The 17,866-nt window shown below is 32.5% G+C and overlaps 1 pseudogene; it reads right to left on the bottom strand.

Annotated features, from left to right (window-relative positions):
- Positions 1 to 10,358: 10,358 nt before the first annotated feature.
- LOC149170449 (antifungal protein ginkbilobin-like protein pseudogene) lies at positions 10,359 to 10,748 on the bottom strand (annotated as a pseudogene).
- Between the last annotated feature and the right edge of the window lie 7,118 nt (positions 10,749 to 17,866).

A 17,866-nucleotide genomic window follows, 5' to 3' on the forward strand; every position in this document is an offset into this window, starting at 1 on the left:
GTCAGTTGTCACTTGAACATTTATCTTGGGTGCATTTTCGACAGTGTTCGACACCCTTTCCTTTTTTACAAATCATCACATTCAGTGAGTACATTCAAGAAATCACAAGTGTCCGTAATCAATCAAGCAAGTTCAAGTGAGAATCAAATCAAGCTAGTGTTAAAGTGAGTGTGTCATTCAAACAACAAAGCAAGTGATCATGTCATTCAAACAACCGATGAAGCGAGCGTGTCAAGTAACCAAATCAAGTACAACAGTGCAATGCAAAACAAGTGAGCCTATGTAAAGTTCATTAAAGCATTCATAACGTTTCATTCAAGAAAAGCGATTTCATCAAGTGAGCGTACAATCAGCAGTTCAAGCAAGTGTTTGAAAGCATCAGCAATCAACAAACAGTACAAGTGACCGTGCCATTTCAGTGTTCGACCCAAGTGAGCAATTTTTTCAAGCACGAATTCTATGACAAGCAAGCCTAATTTCAAAGTAAGAAAGGCAACATGGCGACACACATTCCGTTGTCCCAAATTATTAACAATTTAATGTTATCATCAGCCAGTCACATGGCGTACATCATTAAAACCACTCTTTCTGACATTCAAGTGCATGTTCAACATGCACATGAAACGATTGAGTTCCTTCAACTAGAGTCACAACTGTAGAGAAATGAGTTGCAAGAGAATCATGTTGCTTCGAAGTCTTTGACCAACCCAACGACAACTAATCATTCAACTTCATTCATCCAACCAACTTCAAGTGTTGAAGTTGTTCCAGTTCAAATTTCTTCCAAACCCATCATGAAGCAATGGGAAGAAATTCAAAGTAATCGAAATCAATGTGGCTTAGGATATGTCAAAGATAACGACAACTTACATATCCTTGATTATTCAAATCCCATTCAGTTCGTTACTACCAAATTACTTGAAAAAATCACCTCAGCAAGTTCTCAGAAACTTGTAGACTGATGTCAATGCACACAAACTGAATTTGCAGACAAACAGAAATGCGCACAAACTCAAGTTGCAGACAAACCGAAATGTTCTCATTGTCAAAGAACCGGTCAACTGGAAAATCAATGTTTTGATCTCCATCATTGTAGCCATTGCGGTAAGTCAAATCATACATCAGAGAAATGCTACAACCAATGACAGTCAACCAGATTGAAGATAAATTATTCATGGATTGATCCTTGGAAATGGTCATCCACATCCAAAATATTGTCCAAGTTTTACAATCGATTTCACTCACAGATATTGCAGCCAACAGTCAAATGAAGATGGTACTCTCCTGCAGTTGAATGGGGGAGTACACCAGTGAAATACTCTTCCACCTATAGGGGGGAGTTCAAATATATTTTGGAAAAGATTACCTCTCCTTTCAGTTGAAAAAGGGGGGAAAATGTCAATGAAATTTACAAGTGGTTGTCAGACTGAAAGTCTTGACAACATCGACGAAGCAATCAATGGGCATCTCCATCAGCCAGTGGGCGATCATCATCAACAAATATGCCAATGGGTGTTCATCAAATTGTGTGAGTGGACACCAGATGTTGTTTTCAAGCAAAGGACAGTTGGATCCTTTTGTGGCTTGGCACATGATGGTGTTGTAAAGCAACTTTTAGAGATGAATCAGTCATGAAGTTGACTCATGGTCTCTTCATATTGTAGTTTCTTCAACATCCAGCTTTGGTGGTCTTTTAGGAAAATGTTTTTTGAGGATCAATTTGAGAGCTTGGAAGATGGTTCCTTGTTCATTTTTGATTTATCACTGGGGGTGGGGAAATGTTAGCCTCACTCTGTTAAAAATCAATAATAAATCCAATTATTAAATTAAATAAATAAAACCATGAGAATTCCTCAAACTAAGGAGTCTAGTTTGGATGAGAGATTCTCTCCAACTAGCTCTCCTAAATTAGTGTGTAAGTTGAGAAATTATCTCAACCAAGTAAGTATAAAATAGACGTACTATTTGAAGACCACTTGCTCATGTATTTAAATGTATTATTAAATTTTTTGAGGAATGTGAATTACATGAGCATGAGAGACCACATGATGGCTCTCTATCTTTTCTGCCAGTTTAATTTTTGTGTGTTAATTTGTTGTGCATATGGTTATATGCCTTTGTCATTCTTCTTCAATGTGTGTGTGTGTGTGTGTGTGTATATTTGTCTATATATATATATATATATATATATATATATATATATATATATATATATATATATATATATAGATATAGATATATGACTTACATGGTGAGATGTCTAAGTGTCAAGGATCCAATCAATGTTGCTGCTAGAATTATATAAGCATTCTACTCCTACTTAAAAAGTAAATAAAACATTCCTTTCTAAGACTATAGTAACAATATCACTTTCATTTGTGTTGCTTGATTTTTTATTTGTGTTGGTTGGTTTTTGCTCCTCCTCCTCTCTCTTTTAGACTTGAGATTCTCTTTACACGTGCCTTAATTTTCCACTATAAAAGAAATTAATTTTTCCTCTCCTTCTTTTGTTCTACCTATTGATCTTGAAAACCCATGTTAATTGCGTTCAATTTTTCTTACATAATTAGCTAAGGTTAGAGCCTCTCCTCGCTAATTTTCCACAATTGATTGGCATTGAAACTCCTCATTTATTAGTCTAATCCTAACTTCATCAGACTTCAAGGACTCTATAGATGTTGAAGTGCTCATAGCTACTATTGAATTCTCCCAACTATTTGGCATGGAGCACATGAGTAGGATGGCTCTAATTTCATCATTAATAACATTTTCTTTTGGAGTAAAACTAATTGGTAATTATATTAAATCCATCTAAATTCTCTTAAAATGAAGTACCGTCCTTCATCTTGAGGTTATAGAGCTTCTTCATTAAGTAAACTTTGTTTGATGACACGTTTTCCCATACACATCATGTGTCTTTTACCAAATACCTTATGATGTCTTCTCACCAGATGCACTGAAGTAGATATTCTTTACTCGACATTTCCATATTAAAACAATGGATTTCCTACCTAACTTATTCCACTATTCTATGCCATCGATGAGGATTTCTTTTATACTCCCTCAATTGGCAAACACTTATCCTTAAAAATCAGTATATCATCCATCTTTTATTTCCATAGGGTGAAATTGGCCCCATTAATCTTCTCCATGTCACTTAGCACCATTGTATCCATGTTCAACATGACCCAAATCAAGAAATAACCTAGCGCTACTCAATTAATCCCCACACATATGAGAAGATGGGAATTCCTAGTGATGTAGTACCGCTCTATCTTGTAGGTCTCAACTACTTATCAAGGTAGAAGCAAGGGAGTTGACGGGTGTAGCCTAAATGTTTCCTTCACCACCACTTGTAGTAATGGATATTTTTGGAGGTATAACTCCTTTATTTGCCTCTAATTCTATCCCACCACAAGCAACCACCAACTTGGTGCTTTAATACAAGTTATTAGGGGGAACAAGGAGATCACCCTATTCTTTTATTCCTTGACCTCAAACCCATATATTAGCACATTAACTAACCAGGGACATTTCAATCCATGGTACCTAGAGATAAGGGATCATAATTTTACAATATTTAGAGATAGAGTAACAGGGTATTAATAGCATAGAAAGAAACAAATTTTGTATATTCAATCAATTCCTTTTACTATTTCTCATATACATTTTTTTTTTTTACATATATAGTGGTGTGGTCATATTCTGGGAGGATGAGGCATCTAGAGCCTTACAAGGAAATATCCATACAATTCCACATAGAACATTTTCCATAAACTTCTAGGCATTTAATGAACAAGAAAAATATCTTGTTGTACCATGAATTTTTTTTTATGGTAAATGCATGAGTATTCAGCGACTAAGAATTATAACTCCCTTTGCAAGTTCTAAAGACATGAATTTTGTTTCATAATTAACCATGTTAGATGCTTATGTGTTCCTCTTTATGCCTATTAACATGCGTTATAAATATTTTTATATGAACCTTCAACCCTCTTTTGTTTTTTATTATCTTCCTACCAAAACATGGATGACTACCGCAATAGTATTAGATCAAGAATTAATACAGTATATTTTAATTTAACTTCTTATTTAAGATGTGATTGAATAATTTCGTCACAATGTCCTTCATGTCCAGCATCATGATATAATGGATAAGTTTATCAAAGGTGTAAGAACATCATGACTGCACTTGACTTCTCCAATAATGGTTTTAAAGAAACATATGTTGAAGCCAAAACCTTAAAAACTTGGATGAATATTGACATCTCAATGTGGAGGAAAGGTCAATAATGTGATGGATCTTTAAGTGGCTCAGAGTCCTACCTCACCATAATTGACCTCATAGATAGTGAACAATTCTAGCCACAATGAATATGTTTCATAATATTTCATTAAGGTGGGAAAACTTTGATGAATAATGTGTATCAAACAAAAAAAATCCCAGTAATAAAAATGCATAAAAGGGATGGGTTTGTGTCGAAGACAAAGAAAATTTTAAGAGAAAAAGAAACTATGTATGTGAATAGCCCAATTTTTTTTTATCTTTTTTCACCATCGATAGTTTCTGAGGATGACTTAGAGATTTTGAACAAGGTGATTCAAAATATTAGATAACTAACATGATATGACTCTTCATGAGAGTGAATTGTCGAATCCCATCGTGCAAGATGACCATAATTTGTTAAAGGTCTATTTATTAATGTCATTATGATATAACATATGTGAGAATCCCAAGTTTAACTCTAACCCTTGTAATATTTTTACTATAATATAGCCAATGAGAGCAATCATATGGTTAAAATGTAAGTCAAATCAGTATACATCAATTCACTAGTCTCACACAATATTTGTATCAAGCCATTGGATGGTTATTTGTGTTTTTGAGGTTATTTTTTTTATTCTTTTACTGAAACCATTAATTTATCTTCAATAAGGATTTACATTAAAATGTATGGAAAATTTTCTAAAATTACTAACTATCAAGGGATATCTTGACTTTGGATAGATCACATCAAAGAAATACATGCTAGGACCATCCCTATATGACACAATGAAATATTAAAAAATGTTATATTTTTTTGAAAAAGATGCCAGCTAGTTTTTTGGATACTCAACACCATATTATGATACATTTGGTTGAACATATTCAATTAGTTGGGGTGGAAAATTGTAGATGGAATTTTTTCCTAGAGAGATACATGAAAACACTTAAGGAGTTTTAAAGACAACAAAGACATCTTGCAGTGTGTATGGTTGAAAAATAATTTTTAATGAATAATTTTTGTTTCTAGTTTGAGTTATTGAAATAAATATAGAAGCTCCATTAATGTTTGATGGTGATTACATTAACAAATCATTAAAATGGGAGAAATATGAAAAATGAGAGAAAAATAGACTCAAAGAGGAAATATATTGATTTGGCATATATCCATAATTATAACTCTACCTTTTAACAAATAGTCATTTTCTTTGTGAGTAATATTAAGTGTTTGGTGCCATATTAGCTACGATGGGTCACATTAATCTGTTGAATAATTAACCTGTTCTTTGTGGTTCTGCATGATTTGATTTTTACAAACAACCTTATTTTTTCCTTCTTTTTTTTTAAATACCAACTAATCAACACAACTTTATTTCACGCACCATAAAAACTTTTTCACCACAGAAAAAATTACCATAAAAAACTTTAATCTTTAATCCCTTATGTCTCCTTAAACCATGCACACATTAGTCTTCATAAACAAACAATAAGAAGGCTATCACGCACATCTTTACAAATTTAGGCTATCACAAATTTAGGTAAAGCACCTTTCTGCCTATAAAGAAGCTATCACACACGGCAATTTTTTTGCTTCTTTATTTAGAACACAACAATCCACACACTAAGGGTTCTGACTTCAAAAAAATGATGCGAAACAGGCAACTGCATATTAGATTACCAATTTTATTGCATGCATCGAGTGATGGCACGTGCTAGCTCATGGTTGTTTAGAGATCGTTGGCTTGAATAAGGAAACATATGTTGTGCCTACTCTAATATTCAATCAAAAATGCTTCAGTTATGTCCGAAAATTATATCTAGATCTAGAGCCTATGGACTTCGGATCTAATGGTGCACTAGATACAAAACTCGTCTTGGTGGGATCCTTCGTGTATAAAAATACTCTACAACACTTGGTGAGTTTTCTTCTCCAAATCCATGGCTATGATCTGGGATTAATCTCTTCAACTAGATACAACGAGTAGAGATGAAGGGTAACCAAAATGACCATGATGAAAGAGTTTATGCCACCTAGAACAATAAAACAAACAGATCTACAAAACCATACAAAGACATCACACAACATAATCTCATACCCTAATTTATTTACAGAGGAATAAAATTTAAGGATCTCTCATCTTCTTGGCTCTGCCTTGAGGGAGTCAAGCTAGAACATGCTCTAAGACCATGTCAGAAATATGAAAGAGAGTGAGAGATAAATTAAACACAACACCAAACACAATATTTTATTGATCTTACGGACATTACATATATAGGAATACATGATCTTTCTAGATCTGAGAATGGTGGATCTAGATTACTAAAAATAGCTAGTATACTTATTAACCTAGGAACTCACACAATAAAACTCAGGACAACTTGGAAGTCATGGAAGAATTACTTCCAACATATAGATTATTTGAACTTCTTTAGCAACATCGATTTCAATTATTTATGAAACCAGATTCTTTCTGTTTTGATTCCAACCATTGTCATCTACCCATCCTTACCTAGAGATCTTGAGGGTTTCAATCACATGCTCCATTCATTCTCGCTGATGCTGAAGTGGGATTTGGGATGCTAGGAGGTATTGGCATGTTAACTTCCTAGATTTGAACTTTCGTTGTGATTCCAAATGGTCATTGTTGGTCTGCTCAAATAATGTTTTTGAATGGAGATCACTAGTTTTTTCCTTAATGGTATATGTCACTCACCTATTTTTATCTATAGATTCAACTTCTATGATATGCCCCACGCTAGTAAATCTTTTTAGTTTGATCTACCAAGTAATTTTAATTTGGTTTGACAAGGTTTCATCTACTTTGTCTTTTTACCTTTCTGTTTAAATTTATTTACAGATTATATGCTCTGCTTCTTTTCAACTTTGTGTAGTTTTATTTAGAGATTTGATCTATTCCTCCCTTTGAGCCTTGAGTTGATGATTCAACCTTCCTGTATAATGGAATCCATAAGATTAAAAGATCAAAAATTGTTATGTTTTGTGGTGATGGAGGAAAGAAACATTACGCTTCAGATTGTTGCTATTGCAAACCCTCTTAGGGTTCTTCCCTAAACAAATCAAATCTCCACCCGATTCTAGGTACTTGGTAGTTTCCTCTCCATCTTTTCTTTTAAATTAAATCTAAGTATCTCTTGTTTCCTCTTAAATTCTCTCTCATTATAATTGGTGTTGTTAGGTTAGTTTTTCTTAAATATATCTCCTATCAACATCATTTTAAAAAATTAAATGAAATCATTCATTTTGGGTTTTTACTTCCTGGATTGCTTTCCTTTGTTTGAAATGTATGAACATAAGAATCTATTTTGTGGCTAAAATGTATCTATAAAGCTAGGTTTTTAGTTTCTAGACATATATTTTTTGGAAATGAGGGAATTGTCTTCCAATACTTTAATATTGTATGGTAATACTGATTTTAAATTTTTATTGTAATCTCTATATACTTGGTGGAACGAAACTTGCATGGATCGAACCCTCCTTCAGAGTATAAGAAATATAGAGAATGTAGTTTCTAATATGGCTGCAGTGTGGTTTATTGATTTTTTCCTATTAAACTTGCCGATTTTTTTCCCAAGCTTAAGTTGTGGTCCAATCCTTCCCATGCCCTCTTAAGATTGCAAACTTGACCCATCCCTCTATTGCTCTGTTACTAATAACGATTTATGATATATGTTTTGTAGATCATCTTTCACTTTTTCTAGGATTTGCAGCTTTTAAATTCTACATAGCTCTTTATTGTTTTGAATTTCAATTTGTGATAGGAAACACATATTCATCAACACAGGTTATTAAACATGTAATTAACATATTACTAATGCGTTAGTAATAATTAATATTAAATTATGTTGATTGATTGGCCTCATTTACAAAAGTTGATTGACATATAAATGATGGAAAATGAAGCCTTCAACATATATCAACCACATTTACTAATGTGGATGTGTTAGTATATAATTTTAACATGGTATCATATATCATTGTGTATAGAGGCATCTCCAATCCGGTATGGTAGATATGTATAACATAATATAATGTCTCCAATCCAATATGGTAGAAATGTGTAACATAATGTATTGTATGTAATGTTGTGTAAAAATTCTAACTTGGTCAAAATAAAATAAAATAAAAATAGAAATAAATAATTAATTTTATTATTGTTATCTTTATTATTATTATTTTTATTAATTTTTCTTGGGTGGCTAAGGGTTAAGATGAATTTACACTCATGCTTAATCCAAAAATTCTCTAGAAAATCACTTTTCAGGTTCAAATGACTTTGCAACACCCATAATGAGGTGATAATATCTCTAGTCTCCCAAAAAAATTCATTATTCATTTTAAATTAACAAAATATCTAATACTAACCATGATATGAGATTTGTATATAAACATAAAACGAAATCAAATGACTTTCCACCTAACCTAATTAGGTGGATAATATGTGTTGTGTAAAAAAATAATTATTCATTTTAAATTAAGAAAAATATATGATACTACCCATTGTATGGGATTTGTATATAAATAAGTAACTCAATATGAAAGTCATACTTTGAGGGATTTTAAATTATTGTAGTAGCCCCACGGAAATAGAAATATTGACAACAAGACGGAGAAGGAAAAACTAAAACTAAAATTAACCATACACAAAACTAAATTATATTTAACCCCTCTCTATGAAGTTTGAGTTAGGGATTAACTAAATCCCACTCAAATCAACTTGTCTACACCTCAAAGTCATGCAGCTTAGATGAGACCTAATTTGATAACATGAAACAAAAGCAGTCAAGTGATGCAAATGAAATAAACTAGCATAGATCCATATTAAGTACATATCTAACATGAGCCAGAGGGATCAAATTGGATCCATCTTAAGTACAAATCTTACATGAGACGAGAATGATACAATTTTTTCATTATTTAAATTGTATTTTTGAATACTTAATCACCATCTATCCAAGGCCCCATGGACATTATTAATGTATTTTTAAGTATATATAAATACTATAAAATATTTTATTGATAACCCACATTGAATAATTTTTATATACAACATTAAAATATTTTGTTTTAACAATTATTTTCTACATATAGATATATATGAAGTTGATATTGACATAAATTAGTTAACATAGAACTTCAAATAGTTTATTTAAATCTCTATTTGAAATATTTTTGAAAAGTATAAGATTTAAAAGTACATTCCTTTTACTTCTAATTACTTTACAACATATTCATTTTTTGTTATTATAGCCCACATGATTTTTCTATTTAGAACATAATTCTAAATGTATAGTTAATTATTTTTTTTAATTTTTATTTATTTTTTTTAAATTTATTTGGGCACATGAGCAAAATTTCAACTTTCATGACGAATGAACATAGTTACACATTATACTAGGCTATAGATTGAGCCTACTTTTTCTATTTAGAACATAATTTTGATTTTTTATTTTTATTTTAAAGGGGCAAAGACATACTTACACATGCTCATCATACTGGGTTGTAGGATGAACCTCTCCATAAATTTGCTTCTTTAAGAAGAAAATATTACTACTTTGAACATAACAAAAGTTAAAAAACAAAAAACAATAGATTATCATTAATTTCTTTATTATAAAAAAATACCTTAAACATAACTCAAAAAACAAAGAAAGTGAAATCTTGATTTGTGTTAATTTAAACTAGTTTTTTGACTGTATATATGGATTTAGCACTCTCGAAAACCCCTAGCACTTGGATTGCCAAGGATCACCCATCAAGCTTGATTTCAATAAATTTCTGCCAGATTTTAGAAAAATTGGACAAAGCCACTGTAAAAACTTCCAAAAAATCTCACTAGAAACAACTCAAAAGCAAACCTTAAAAACAAGAAAATAATATTTTATTAAATCCAAATTCTATGAAAAATATGTATAACAATTTGATGCTAATGACTCCTATTCAACTCTATCTCAATCTTACATGGGAAAACTACAGTAAACACAGAACTTCGGAATTATAACAATATAGAATATTCATGAAAGGAGGAGGTAGATACCATGATACCAGCACAATATCAAGCACCCAAGCAATATGCTAAAAGCTGTACTGCTCGTAGTGAATGACGCATTGGTTAACGTATGCAAACTGAGCACCGATGGCATCATTGCAAACCCTCAAGATGTTGCTCCAGGCGTTATCAAGGCAATTGGTGCAATCAGACTGAGACAAGCTTGGTTCGCACTGTGATTGCCCGTAGGCAGTGCCCCCGTTGTCTGCATCACACGATGTCTTGTACGGGTACCCGGAGGGGCCCGTGTTTTGTACCAGATCTGCCAAAAGGCATTGCAGACTCTCCCAGAAAAGACTTCCGGTTGGGATTGTCTGGCTGTTACAGTACCACACTTCGTTCCCAGTCTGGGCGCCCACCACTGCAATCAGTAACGTTGCAACCAAAGCAAACGCAAATGCCCTCATCGCCGCCATGGCTGCCTCAAATGAAATAATATCACCTCTAACAATAATCTCTTCAAATGCCAATCAATCAAACTGTTATTGTGCTCCTTATCACTCTGCTGAGGACGCCCTCCCTACCCCCAGTTTTATAGTCCTAACTGGTAGCGTGGATACCATAACCTCTCTCAGGTCCACCGTGATGGTGGTGTCACTCTTATTAGACTGAGACAAGCTTGGATCGCACTGTGATAACCCGTAGGCAGTGCCCCCGTTGTCTGCATCACACGATGTTTTGTAACAGATCTGCCAAAAGGCAATCCAGACTCTCCCAGAAAAGACTTCCGATTGGGATTGTCTGGGTGTTACAGTACCACACTTCGTTCCCAGTCTGGGCGCCCACCACTGCGATCAGTAACGTTGCAACCAAAGCAAACGCAAACGCCCTCGTCGTCGCCATGAGACTGCATAACATCACATATAAATTTTGTTTTTTTATATAACATGACATTAGTTGCACGCCCACCCCACACAAAAGAATAGTAACACTAAAGGTAAAGCAAAGGAAAAAGAATAGTAACATTAAAGGTAAAGCAAAGGAAAATAAGTTGATGCCCATGACTACCTTAAATGAAATAAGAACAATCACTCCAAATGGAAAGCAAAAGTTAAAGTGTACTCCATAACCATACTAAATTTCAAATTATTTAGTCATATTTTACGAATACAATTGAATTTTTAATTTTAATTCTATTTAAAAACAAAGAAGAAAATTGAGATCGATTAAATTTTTTTATTTGGAATAAGAGCACGGAACCTATAAATAGAGAATGGATTTCTATTTTTGAAAATGGATGTAGTAAAATTAGAAAATTGGTTTTGTTGGCGTAAAACAAATTTTAAGGAGACTTGCCGGATAAGGAGGTGATGGAAAATTAAGATAAATGCAGAATACTCAATAATTTTAACTTCGTCATTTTAAGTTAGAACACGGAGAAAAGAAGTAAGCAGACAGAGACTAACCAACCAACTAATGCTACCACAACACAACTGTGCATGATCACCACCATGTAACCAGACCTCCCAAAAAAAATCCCAACCTCAGTGACCTTGCACATCAGCACCACACAATCATCCTAACCACAACAGTCATACCCACCATTAATTACAAAAAAGTAGAGCATAAGCAAGCCACCAAACACACCTATAATTATCAATATTATTAATGATAAAATGAATTAATATATATAAATTATATACATATATATAAACAAAGTATGTAACAATATTTTCAAATATGAAAATTTACTTTATTTTATCATAGAGGTTCTTAATTTATAAATAAGTTTTGTCACAATATTAGTAGTTAATACCATGGATTATCAATACCATATAGTCAAAAAACCACAACTCATTTTATATGGCACTTGTTTGTGTGACATACTTTTAATTAGTGAATTTAATTAAAAAAGAAAAATGACATAACTAATTTGAAGATAAATCTCAACCTCTGATTCGTGTATACTACTAAGAATATTCTAGAATATTCTAGAGGTTAAATCCCTACCATCCACCTAATAATTATTTATAATTAAATTAAAATTGATGAAGACTATTCCAAAATAAACACTCTCATTTAAATTTATCTTTTCAAAACATGTTAATTCATCACTTTAATTCTCTAACTAAAGGTGATGTTAATATACCTTATAGATTTATATCTCTCTCCATGCATACACACATATATATGATCTCTACATAGAAATATTTGAATGCTTAAAGCACATCGAAATATATTACTTATCATAAAAAAAAAATTATTTAGAAAAATCAATCTCTCTCCACATACACATAAAGTTGATATTGAAATATTATTTATTTAAAATTTATATTGAACTAAATACTAAAGAGATTATACATCTTCCATATATATATATATATATATATAATTTTTTATATAAAATTATATTATTTGTTTTGTAAATTGAAATAATTTTTTTTTGTTAACATTTTTATTTTGAATATCATATATCAATTCTAAATTAACTATTGGAGGAATTAGACATCTTTTTCATGCTAAAATTTAATAACTAAACTAAATAGTACTCCATAGTAGACATTTTAAACATTTGTAAGTCATTAAATATGACATCCTTTCTTCCAAAAAAAAAATGTGTTTAACTAGATGCAATAGACAAAACCAAACTCACCATCCATAAATCCCAAAAAATACATTTAATCAATTTCTCATCAAACTTTACTCTATGCTCTTTGGGAATATAGATAATTGCTTCACATAAAAAATTGCAAGTGAGATTAGTTTACTTTCTTACTAGTACATTTTTCTTTTTAGGAATGCCACCATTTAGGGATATAATAAGTGGTTGATTCATGGGGTAACAACATGTCCTTAGTGTTTCTACCCAAAAATGTCTTCAACTCTGGAATTTGACAACATACTCCTCACCTTCTCCATGATAGTGTGATTCATCATTTTTCTACTACCATTTAGTCAGGGAGTACCATGGAAAATATTTTGATGTTTTATGACAAACCTATTACAATAATATTTGAATGCATTGGATCAAAACTCTCCACCATTATACATCCTCAAACACTTGAGCAATTTGTTAGGCTCTCTTTCAATAGAAACAAGAATTTTTTTAAATATCTCAAACACCTCACCTTTACTTTTCACGGGATAGGCACAAACCTTCCTAGATGCGTCATTTATGAATTTGACAATGTATGAGGCTCATCCTAAAGACTTAACATTGACTGGACCAAACACATCAAATTGTACTAATTAATAGATTTGTTTTCCTTTCATATCCACCTCTCATAAATGAAATCTTTGTTGCCTACACATATACAATGCTCAAAAAGGTCAAGCTCATGGGATTTCAAGCCTGGAAGTAGAGATTTTCCAACAACAATTTTTAGGCCTTATTTTCTCATGTGAACCAAGTGTGCATGTCAAAAATCAACTCAATTTTCTTCTTTTGCAACAACATCCACATCTACTATTTCTTTAATTACCCTTATATATATATATATGTGAACCAAGTGTGCATGTCAAAAATCAACTCAATTTTCTTCTTTTGGAACAACATCCACATCTACTATTTCTTTATTACCCTATATATATATATATATGTGTGTGTGTGTGTGTGTGTGTGTGTGTGTGTGTGTGTGTGTTTGAGAGTCAAGTATCCAATCATTGTTATTCAATAGAATTATATAAGCATGCCTTCCCTACTTAAAAAGTAAATAAAACATCACTTTCTAAAACTATAGTAACAATATCACTTTTATTTGTGTAGCATGATTTTTTATTTTTGTTGGTTGGTTTTTTTTCCTCCTACTCTTTCTTATAGACTTGAAATTCTCTTATCATGTGCCCTAGTTTTCCATAATAAAAGCAAGTAAGATTTCCTAACTTTTTTTATATATACCTCCTAATCTTTAACACCTATGTTAATTATGTTCAATTTTCCTTCCATAATTAGCTATGGCTAGAGCTTCTCCTCCCCAATTTCCACAATTAATTTACGTTGCAACTCCTTCATTAATTTAATCCTAATTGCATCAAAATTCAAGGACTTTACAGATGTTGAAGTGATCATAGCTACTACCAAATTATCACTACTATTTCGGTTGGAACACATGAGTAGGAAGCATGTAATTTCATCATCCAAAACATTTTTTATGGAGACAAACTAATTGGTAATTATATTAAATTCATTTAAATTATTTACAACTGAAATAACTTCATTCATCTAAAGGTTATATAACTTCATTAAGTAAAATTCATTTTATGGTGTGTTTTCCTAATACACATCATGTGTGAAATTTTCATACTGTCGCAATTAATGATTATTATTCTCCTATATTTTGTATTCAGACTTCTGTGATCCATAATGAATCAAGCAAAATCTTTCTATAGAAATCACGTAAGAGAAATTCTTGGTTAAGCAAAGACTTTCAGTAGAAATCACATAAGACAAATTTTTGGTTAAGCAAAGTCTTTCGGTAGAAATCACATAAGAGAAATTTTTGGTTAAACAAAGTCTTTCGGTAGAAATCACATAAGAAAAAATTTTGGTTAAGCAAAGTCTTTCAGTAGAAATCACATAAGAAAAATTTTTGGTTAAGCAAAGTCTTTCGGTAGAAATCACATAAGAGAAATTTTTGGTTAAGCAAAGTCTTTTGGAAATCACATAAGAGAAATTTTTGGTTAAGAAAAGTCTTTCGGTAGAAATCACAGAAGAGAAGTTTTTGGTTAAGCAAAGTCTTTCGGTAGAAATCACATAAGAGAAATTTTTGTTTAAGCAAAGTCTTTCGGTAGAAATCACATAAGAGAAATTTTTAGTTAAGCAAAGTCTTTCAGTAGAAATCACATAAGAGAAATTTTTGGTTAAGCAAAGTTGGTTCAAAACCCGTCGGCCAAAAATTTCTCTTATGTGATTTCTACCGAAAGACTTTGCTTAATTCTCCTATCTTTTCATATTATTTGTCAACTGCAAATGCTTGTGACAAAATATGAATGAAACACAACTATAACTTCACTAAAATGAATAACCACAAGAATTGAAAAAAATACACACACACACACAAATATGGAACACCAAGATTTTTGGACAAATGCCCATGGAAAACCCCAAAGGGAAAACCAATCTATAGATGAAGGGTTTATTATTAAAATTCTCTTGCAAAAATAATACAACTAGTTGGCATGAGATGGAAAACCTTTGGTAAATTTGTTTTCTTCATTTCCACAAGTTGATATCACCTTTAGGAATCAACTTGGCCTCCCTTGAGCAATTAAACCTGCCTTTGGCTACTCAAACTAGCTCACACATGCAGCCTCTCACTAGAAAAATCACATTTTTGAGAAAGAAATCGACTTCCCACTAGAAATTCAACCTCCTTTACAAATCGATCCTCCAATGAAAATTAGTATTTTTAGAAATTTAATTTTTCTTCGATAGTACAAAATCACTCAACAAATCACACTACTTGCTAGAGAAATTTGTACCCCTTTCTAGATCCACTTGCACCATTGGAAAATCAACCTTTGTATAGAAAATTGTATCTCCAACTCTCCCTAGAAATTGGTGTGAATAATCTCTTCAGGAATCTCTACTGAAACCCTTGATGTTGATTCCCCTATGCTGCTTTCGTGCCCTTTCTACCACTACAACTCTGTGTCTCAAAGTATTCTCCAAATGCCCTTTGATTTCCTTTTATAATTTCTCATTGATGAATCAACTACCACGATCTAATATCAATCAATGGTTAATATCTTCTTGACACTATCAAATGAATTTTCTGGAAGTTTCTAGATAGAAATTGATTTACCCCAATTAATATTGATTAATTAAGCTTATTTCCCAAAGTTAGACTTAGTAAAATTAATAAACTACTTAATGAAATCCAATCAAGGAGTTTTCAATTCTGGATATTGGAGAAAATGTGTTCCCTAGCCTCATAGACACCATCTGAGACTATAACGCCTATTCGAGCTACACTAACTAACAATCCCTCTTAGCAAGGAAGATGTTCTAGATAACATGCAAATTGTCTCTAAAGAAGATGAACCTCACCTTCCCCAAAAAATTCATTAGAATATCTACTACTTACTCATGTATAGGTATATGTTGTAGTTGGGAAATCCTATGCTACACACAATCCCCGATGAAATGGTACCTGATGTCTATATGTTTTGACTTGTTTTGAAACATCAGATTCTATAAAACCCTGATTCAACTATGATTGTTGCATTGCATCAATCCCTCTAATCAAACAAGGCTACTAGCAACTTCCAAATCCTTATGGCCTCACATGTCACATGTAGCCATAGTCACTGCTATGTACTCTACCTCGACTAAACTCAATACCAAATACTTCTGCTTCAGAATACACCAAGAAACAACACCTTATCCCAAGCTGAAGCAACATCTTGAAGTGATTTTTGATCCACCATGTTATTTTCCCAGTCTAGATCAGTGTAGCCCACAAACCTAACACTATCACCTAAATCATATTTAATCCCATACTTGAATTTTCCACACAAATACCTCAGAAGATGTTTTTCCATTTTCCAATTCACTCTCTTCAATTGCGTTGTGAAATGATTGAGAGAGTTTACTGCATAGGATATATCTGGACTTGGGTTGACAAGGTACATGAGAGATCCTACCAACTACCTATAGAAGGTGGGGTCCACATCCTCCTCCTTTGATGCATATATCTTACTCCAATTAGTGATCATGGGAGTAGACATGGTTCTGTAATCCTCCATCCAAAATCTCCTCAAGATCTCGGTGCATTATTTCCCTTGCCCAAGGAAAATCTTTCCATTTTTCTACCATGCCTCCATGCATAGAAAATAGTGCATGAAGCCCAAATAATTAATCTCAAACTTTTTTGGAAGATCCCTCTTGCACTACTCAATGAGCCCCAATGAACCTCTCAAGAAAAAGTCATCCACATATAAGACAAGAATGAAAACATCACCCCAACCACCAAGTAGTAGAGGTTCACATCCCTCACACTCTTCATGAAGCCCATGCTTTGCGAGTATCTATCTATGCGCTTGTATCATGCCCTACGAGCTTGCTTGAGCTTGTATAAATGTCTCTTCATTCTGCACATGTGGGCCTCTCTCTTGTGTGCTAGAAATTGCTCACAGGGATTTATTGGGGGAACAATATTGCACCACAAACATTCATATTGCAAGCCATGTATTGAGGAAAAAATGACATAATATTTTGAGAATATAATAGGGGGTAAAGGGTTTTTATACTAACATGTATAAAAAATGGAGATCAAAGTTAATGAAAAATTATAAAGGGGTATAAAAAATTTTAATGAAAAAATGGTGACCTACAATATCTAGTGAAAGTATGGCTTTTTAAGATGAGAAAGTGTATTGGGTTCATATTGGTAGGGGGTCAAACAATTTGACTTTTAGAGGTATTTTCCAATATGTATTCAAGTTAATGGTATTGTTTAGTATGCCATGAATACATGTGACATGCCAGAGGTTCATTAAGTGAAACCCCTGTGAAATCCCTTTGGTTGTTCTATATACACATCCTCCTTCATCTTCCCATTCAATAACACCATCTTGACATCCATTTGATGTA

Source organism: Pinus tabuliformis, chromosome 4_2, assembly GCF_031772625.1.
Source record: "Pinus tabuliformis cultivar Carrire ecotype Pingquan chromosome 4_2, CPIR1, whole genome shotgun sequence".
NCBI lineage: Eukaryota > Viridiplantae > Streptophyta > Pinopsida > Pinales > Pinaceae > Pinus > Pinus tabuliformis.